Here is a 7,782-nt window from a genome sequence, read left to right on the forward strand (position 1 = left end):
ATGGTTTTTTCTGGACAGCCCCCCCCCCCAGGTGCCTGCCTGAGGCTTTTTGTCAGGAGGGGTCACTTCAAAATTAGGTCCATTGTAATCTGGCCTGTGGTGGTGCAGTAAATAAAAGTGTAGACCTGGAACGCTGAGGTTGCTGGGTTGCACGTATGGGAGTTGATGCTTTCTGCTCCTCCCCCCCCTTATTTCTCTTTCTCCCTTTCTCCTATTGTTGTAAAGTACCCATACCTCAATTCCGCGGGTTTACATAGAGATACCAAGTCCAGATGAATTTTGAAGAGTTTTATTAAAGGAGGAGATTTATTAAATATGCTGGCGCATATAGCTGACATGGGGCAGTCTGGAAGCCCAAATCGTGTGCCCCCAAAATATTTCAGGGGCTGTTTATATACCCTTGATCACACAGGGGTGGTGAAAGCATGACATGGCACAAGCTTACAACATTTGATTAGGGCAGGGGCCCCCAAACTTTTTACACAGGGGGCCAGTTCACTGTCCCTCAGACCATTGGAGGGCCGGACTATAAAAAAAAACTATGAACAAATCCCTATGCACACTGCACACATCTTATTTTAAAGTAAAAAAACAAAACGGGAACAAATACAATATTTAAAATAACAAGTAAATTTAAATCAACAAACTGACCAGTATTTCAATGGGAACTAAAAATAAGACAGCCCCCGTCTTTTGGGGGTAAAATTAATATAAGACAGGGTTTTATAATAGGGGAAACGTGTGTAGTAATGTGGGGGGAGACTTTTGGGCAAAGGGAGGTTATAGGGGCCATTGTGTTGTACATTTGGGGGAGTATGGGGGCCATTGTACTGTGTAGTAATGGTCATAGTGCTCTGCCTTTCTTCCTACTTCTGCTGTTATTTCACACTGCTTCCGGTGATGTGAGGCGCCGTAGCCGCAGACCGGATGTGCGTCATATGACGCACTTCCGGAGCCGTGATGCGTGCGTCCCGCGTCACCGGAAGTAGTACTGTACATGAGCAATGCCGCCACATACAGTACTTCAGGAGCACAGGATGCATTTGCCACCTCACTGACCACCAATGAAAGACGTGCCCCTTCCGGAAGTGCAGTGGGGGCCGCATGCAGCCGGTGGGCCGTAGTTTGGGGACCCCTGGTTTAGGGGATACACAGAAACATGAAGACTTTTAAGGTAACACAATCAAAGATGTTTACAAATCTTTTAGGATTCATCTTCCCTCCTTTGCCTAGGGAATGTTACTCTCAGGATTCCAGGAAGGGGGAGGAACTACAATCAATGTAAGGTGGTATGTAAATTCTGTCTCCCATTGAAAGAGAAGAAATTTCTTGGTTAACCTTTATTTTAGATTTAAAACTAAATGACCCATTGTTCTTGCAAGCCAGAAACTTCTACATTCTTCTCCCTCCCCTCCCCAAAGGAAGGACGGGACAGGAAAGCCTGACCTTTCCTCTTAGAATATCAATATTAATTTTTCAGCTTTTTGGTACCTTCCTACACTATGTAAAATGAATAAGTAAAAATAATAATAATAAGTCCATTGTGCTTTGCTTGGTTCCTTTTTTTTCCATTCTAGATTTGATTGTAAGCAGATCAAGCACTATGAACATACCTCTTTATTAATGAAAACCTTTTATTTATTTTTTTCTTAATTTTTTAAAATTTTTTATTTATTCATTTTAGAGAGGAGAGGGAGAGACAGAGAGAGAGAGAGAGAGAGAGAGGAGAGACAGAGAGAGACGAGGGGAGGAGCTGGAAGCATCAACTCCCATATGTGCCTTGACCAGGCAAGCCCAGGGTTTCGAACCGGCAACCTCAGCATTTCCAGGTCAACACTTTATCCACTGCACCACCACAGGTCAGGCAATGAAAACCTTTTAGTGTTGAGAGTTCATGTGTTCAGACTTCTTAAGGAGCTTGTTGAGGTCTGCAAAACCTACTAAACCCTTCACTGAATTTTAGGAGGGCTTCTTCTACTTCTGCAGTTTCCTTTTTCTGGCCTCTTCCTCACCTGTGTATTCCTGTTCCTGTTCGTGTTCCAAGAACTCCTCATTAGTCAAGATCTCAGGAACCATCTCCAAGAGCTCCTCAGTGTCATCCTAACCACAGCCAGGTTCAAGTGTTTTACTGTTTGAACCACAGCCTTGTTGATTTTTGCAACCTTTGCTCTACGATGTTAGGACAGCTACAGATATAATGAGGCAACAGGAATTTTTCAGCTCTATTATAATCTTATGGGACCACCATTATAAACATAATTCTGCAGCACATGACTGTATTTTGAAAGAAGAACTGATGGGAATTCCTAAGAGGTTGGTTATGTGAGGTGAAAAGGAGAGGTGAACAGCGGCAGACCTGGCCTCAGCTCCCTCTTTACTTCAGTCCCAGAATGATTCTATGTTATAGACGGTGCCCCACGTAAATGCTGAAGATATAAGGCCTCTGCTTCTTCCCTTTCCCCTTTCTTTCCACTCATGCTCTTAAAACCTTCCTTCACCTTGTGGACATTGCCCCATGGATGTTCCCACAGGCTCAGCCTGTTCCAGAACTTGGGCCCATTGGCCCTCTTCTCCCCCAGGTGTTAGAGGATAGACAGTTATCACAGCAGGAAAGGGGGAAGGGGAAAAAGGGGGGTATCTCATTTACTAAATGAAGCCAGCATTCCTGAGACCAGACAAAACAAGATAACCAGGTATCCCAACAATTACAAGAAAACCTACAAAAGGGAATCTTGAAACCCTATCTATTAGTCCTGATAACAGGGAAACAAAGCCTTGAAGCTAAGAGTATATAAGTCCTAAAACCCCAATAGGCAGGGCGCTCAGACTAGCTGAGTTTGCCTGCTTGTGCTTTGTGCCAAGTGTGCAGCTTTGCTTAATAAACTGTTTGCTTTGCTTGAACACTGCACCCTGTCTCTTGCCTGAATTCTTTCTTGCAAGCACTTTAAGGACCGAGGAGGAAGAAGCTCCCTCAGACTCGGGTCTTCTCTGGTGCCATGAAGTGAATTCAAACCTTTCCAGGGACTTTTCTACTTCTGTTTGTTGGTTTTCTGTGGACAATCAGAGAGGTGTTATTATAGTAATTTAGTTGGACTTTATATGCAGGGTTGTGTTGACGGACAGAAATAATAATTTATAATGAGTGCTCAAGTTTGCCTGGGCTCTGAAGTTTGAAGAGGCACTTCCTCTCTCTGGTTTAGGCTCTGGATGTTCTCACATGAGTGAAAACATAACAGAGGTGTCTGGGATTATTCCTGAGATGTGCAGGGGCCTCATGGGACTTCCACTTCACTTGTAATTAATTATTTTGATTTGTCCGGGCACACATATAAGGACGGATCACACAGCACTCTGAGCCCTCCTGGGTGTCTTAGATCTTCTGGAAAGAAACTGAGACATGTAAGACAGTGAGGGTGACCAGAGGTGTAATGGCCTCCAGAGCCCTGGTCACAAGCAGCATACTGAGATCCATCACTCTAAACTCTTAGTCCTATTTGTGAAACATACCTCCAAAAAGACAAATTTAAGCCATAAATCAGCTACTGAATTGCAGCACTTCTCCTTCCCTCTTTGTTTTTGGCAACTTTATGTACAATTATATTCACCTTGTAGAATGTAGAATGTCTTGTTGCATCTGTTAGGCTATAGAGAGAAGACCTTGACAGGGACCTCATATATTTCTGAGATACTATCCAAGTTTGGATAAGGAGAGTCCCCCTTTAGTTTGCTTATATCTGCACTGTCAGGGCAAATATTGGGCAGAGGCCGTGAACAGACAACATTTCTTGGCATGCAACATAAGCTGGAGGAACAACAGCTCACAATAAGGATTAAGAATTTGCTCCCCTTGCTGAGCATGGGCAGGTGCTAGGTTTCCCCCCTAGTCCCTCTGTTACTGCTGACATGAGTTTTCTGGTTCATTTTTCTCTCCTACTTCAAACAGTTTCAGATTTAAAACCAAAATCTTCTTTAGCCACAACTTCCAATGGCTTTATAGTGTTGCCCAGCAACAACCCTAGCAGCCTCTTTTGAATGCACATTAAACTGTGGGGTGGCTAGGGCCTGCTGGCCTCCTCTGCAGCTCAGCCTGGGAGCAGAGAAGTCAGGGCTAGGAAGGTTTATATCAAACTAATTGGGAAATAATAATTTTAAAGGAAACCTCCGCAAAACTAAACTAATCTAAAGACAATGCAGAAAACACAGGCGATTTCCTCCCTACACCGATTGGCAAGAATACAATTATTGTCAGATTTATTAGAAGAAATCAGACAAAAAAAAAAGTTAACCATTAATGGTGCTGTCATTTGCTTAAGACAAGTAAATGCACATGCCAAAGGAGTTAAAATTTCTTTTAAAGGCCCTCTGAGGGCAAGAGAGGGAGGTCATGGAGATAGGTTTTCATTCTAAGAGTAGGGACGTAAGGAGCCCACAAGGTGCTGGGCTGGGACTAAGGGTTACACAGTAAGGCTAGCTAATTCTGAAAACCCATGTTCGAGAGGGGCTGCCTCTCCAGATGGTATATAAAACATGGGAAGAGAAACGGGACGCCCATTCTCTCCAATGATCTCCTCTATTCTCTTTCAGAAGGGAAATATCACAAGCTAGGCCTTTAAGATACATCATTAGGAATTGGAATGAATTTGACCCACACACCAAAAAAAAAAAAAAGAATTAATATTTTCTGTAATACAACATAATATAATATAAATCATATAAATTAGAAAATAGGGAGGTTTGGCCTAAAATTGGTGGTTTAACTTAAAACATTATTGTTGCAGGAAAATGACACCCAAACAGAAGATAATAGACTCCCAGACAACTTAATAGAGGAAGAGGAATTTATTAGTAGCTAGTGGAGCACATGAAGTTAGTAGCACCAAAGCATGAGCTCCCCAAAGTTAGATTTTTTACATCTTATATACCTTTCACAGTGTCCACACAAGGGATGCACCTCGTGACTCAAGGTGGTGGTGGTGGTGGTGGGGATTTTCGGTGGGGCAGCAAGGGGGAAGGGGTTTCCGGACCCCTGGTCCTATCTATTTACAGATCCTATTTTTCTTGTGAGAGTCTCCAGGAGGTCAGTTAGAGATCTATAGGATGTGGATAGTCTTTAACTGGCTGAGCCAGTCATTCCTGCAGGCCCCTTCTGCATTCTCTGCTTTCTCCCCTCTCGTTATCTTACAATTAGATCTAATCTGTAAAAGACCAGTAAAATGGACAGAGGTGCCATACATATAGGCCTTTATGACACTACAAAATAATCCTGGATTTTATAAAAAATGAAAATAGATCCTGCCTTCTTGCCAATTATGAATAAAAAGGAACCTAGCCCTGGCCGGTTGGCTCAGCAGTAGAGCATTGGCCCAGCATGTGGAAGTCCCAGGTTTGATTCCCAGTCAGGGCACACAGGAGAAGTGCCCATCTGCTTCTCTACCCTTCTCCCTCTCCTTCATCTCTGTCTCTCTTCCCCTCCCACAGCTAAGGCTCCATTGGAGCAAAGTTGGCCCGGGCGCTGGGGATGGCTCCATGGCCTCCTGGCCTCCACCTCAGGAGCTAGAATAGCTCTGACCTCAACGGAGCAATGCCCCAGATGGGCAGAGCATCACCCCCTGGTGAGCATGCCAGGTGGATTCTCGTCGGGTGCATGCGGGAGTCTGTCTGACTGCCTCCCTGTTTCCAGCTTCAGAAAAAAAAAAAAAAAAAAAAAGGAACCTGACACTGGGGATATAGGAAAAAATTCTCAAAAGAAACCAGTTAATTATAATAAAACAATGACCTCTATGGAGTATTTGCTAAGGATGTTCTATAATAGAAACCAAAAAAAGAAGGAGAGACCCTAGAAAAGAAAAAAAATAACAAGGAGAAGAGGCCTCGGTTAATAGCTGCCCTTCCGGGACAATGGCCTCAAGATCTACAGAAAGAAAAGCCCCAGGCACTGTCTCTGACAGTGGTCATACATGCAGAAAGCTGGCACACTGGGAAGCAGTAATGCTCCCAGATGGGACCTCCCCCCAAAACAAACCATGGCCCGTATGCTAAAAATTCAGCCACTGAAGGAGGAACTGCCCTGATGAACTAAAAGGACCCCAGGTCAGTACCCAGGTGCCCCGACCTTAAAACTGCTGGGGCCCTGTGTTCCAGCTGGCTCCCGTTAGGAACATCTTCATAGAAGAAACAGAGCCAAGGCTAACCCTGGGAGGGGCAGAAAGGCCTATGAATTTTCTTTTAGACATGAGAGCTCCCTTCTTCTGTGCTAAGCGCCTATCGGGGACCCCTCTCTTCCAATCACACTGTCGTACAAGGAGTAGATGGCACATTCAAGGCAAAACATTGTACTCCACGCCTAAGCCGCCTACGCACATCGATATTTAGTTTTAGCACGGTGCCCTACTGCACTTTTAGGCAGAGATATTTTCAGTTAAGACTCAAGTAATTTCCTACATAGACACTGAGGAATCTATCCCAAGATGGCATTATTTGTTACAAGATCAACTGAAACTATATAATATAAATAGGAAACAAGAACTTAACTCTCCAGTTTGGGCAACAGGAATTCCTAGCTTGGCTCTTAAAGCCAAACCAGTTATGATCAAATTAACGGATCCAACCAATTTTCCTAATAGAAGAAAATACCCCTTAAATTTAGAGGCCAGGGAAGGGCTAGAGAAAATCATTATTAAATTCCATGGTCATGGGTTGCTAGTAGCTTACAACTTTCCTTGTAACACAGCTTACCTGTTAAGAAAAAGGATAGAACCTATAGATTGGTTCAGAAATTAAAGGCAATGAGGCTGTTATCCCTATATATCCTATAGTACCAAACCCTTATACTATCTTGGAACAACTTCTTCTCCAAAGCCGATAGTTCTGTGTATTAGAATTAAAAGATATCTTCTACATCCCACTAGACCAGTGGTTCCCAACTTTTTTTGGGCCATGGACCGATTTAATGTCAGAAAATATTTTCACAGACTGGCCTTTAGGGTGGGATGGATAAATGTATCAGGTGACTGAGACAAGCGTCAAGAGTGAGTCTTGGACAGATATAACAGAGGGAATCTGGTCATTTTTTAAAAATAAAACATCGTTCAGACTTAAATATAAATAAATAAGTTATTTATTCTTTCTCTGCAGACCGGTACCAAATGGCCCACGGACCGGTAGCGGTCTGCGGCCCGAGGGTTGGGGACCACTGCACTAGACCATGCTTTTGAATAGAAAAACTCACAGGGACATAAGCAACAACTAACCTGGACTGTCTTCCTGATGGATTAAAAGATAGTTTACAGGCCCTGGCCGGTTGGCTCAGTGGTAGAGCATCGGTCTGGCGTGCAGGAGTCCCAGGTTTGATTCCCGGCCAGGGCATACAGGAGAAGCGCCCACCTGCTTCTCTACCCCTCCCCCTCTCCTTCCTCTCTGTCTCTCTCTTCCCCTCCTGCAGCCGAGGCTCCATTGGAGCAAAGTTGGCCCGGGCACTGAGGATAGCTCTGTGGCCTCTGCCTCAGGTGCTAGAATGGCTCCGGTTGCAACAGAGCAATGCCCCAGATGGGCAGAGCATCGCCCCCTGGTGGGCATGCCGGGTGGATCCCGGTTGGGTGCATGCGGGAGTCTGTCTGACTGCCTCCCATTTCCAACTTCAGAAAAATACAAAAAAAACCCCAACAAACAAACAAACAAAAACTAAATTTAAGGCACAAATATTACAATAAGAAGTAGAATACTTAGGCCTTATATTAACTCCTGGAAAAACCCCCACTATTCTCAAATAGAATACAGGCCATT

This window comes from Saccopteryx bilineata, chromosome 6 (assembly GCF_036850765.1).
Source record: "Saccopteryx bilineata isolate mSacBil1 chromosome 6, mSacBil1_pri_phased_curated, whole genome shotgun sequence".
NCBI classification, from domain to species: Eukaryota; Metazoa; Chordata; class Mammalia; order Chiroptera; family Emballonuridae; genus Saccopteryx; species Saccopteryx bilineata.